The 868-nt window shown below is 53.9% G+C and overlaps 1 non-coding gene across 1 annotated transcript; it reads left to right on the forward strand.

The window, feature by feature from the left end:
* Positions 1-448: 448 nt before the first annotated feature.
* TRNAC-GCA (transfer RNA cysteine (anticodon GCA)) lies at positions 449-520 on the forward strand. The gene has a single exon. It is a non-coding gene; the product is annotated as a tRNA-Cys (tRNA).
* The last annotated feature ends 348 nt before the right edge of the window (positions 521-868 follow it).

Consider the following 868-nt stretch of genomic DNA (forward strand, 5'->3'; position numbering starts at 1 on the left):
TGAAGACGAGGGTGATCCTCCTCTTGCCACTCTCCCCCATCAGTCCACAGCCCCCTGAGCTACTGGCAGTGCCCACCTTTCCTCTCATTCACCACCAACTGCCCGTCTTTTTTCCTGTAGCATCAGATTGCCCGTCACAGTCAGCTCTCGTTTACACTTTGCAGCCTCCCCCCACTAGATGGCGCTCAGTCCGCCCCACTCAATTCCTCCCTCTTCCTTACAGGGTTCAGACTCAAATCGGGCGCTGCACAGAGACTACAATCTTCCAGACAGGGAGTCCCTCGCCAACTGTCGAATCTAATCGGTGCTGTCAACCCCTTCCTTCCCTGCACTCATTCCAGCAAATCACCAGGCAAGACCCAAGTACTCACAGCCAAGATGGTGACTCTCCTCCCAATGCTGGGCCTGTAGTTGTGTAAATACACTGAGCTAACCCTACGACTGGATTTCCCTGGTGGCTCAGATGGTAAAGCGTCTGCCTGCAATGCAGGAGACCCAGGTTCGATCCCTGGGTCGGGAAGATCCTCTGCAGAAGGAAATGGCAACCCACTCCAATACTCTTGCCTGCTAGACCCCTCAACGATGGAATCTATACACAACGAAGCAAAGCACCAACAGCATGCCTGCATGCATGCTAAGTCACTTCAGCCGTGTCCCACTCGTCGTGACTCTATGGACTACAGCCCGCCAGGCAGTCCTCTGTCCAGAGGATTCTCCAGGCAAGAATCTAGAGTGGATTGCTATGTCCTCCCCTAGGGACCAAGGGATTGAACCCAAATCTCACATCTCCTGGACTGGCAGCTGGGTTCTTTACCACGAGCGCCACCTGGGAAGCCCTCTACACTGGTAGAACAGATGTTAAAAATGG

Source organism: Ovis canadensis, chromosome 23 (assembly GCF_042477335.2).
Source record: "Ovis canadensis isolate MfBH-ARS-UI-01 breed Bighorn chromosome 23, ARS-UI_OviCan_v2, whole genome shotgun sequence".
In the NCBI taxonomy this organism is placed as follows: Eukaryota; Metazoa; Chordata; class Mammalia; order Artiodactyla; family Bovidae; genus Ovis; species Ovis canadensis.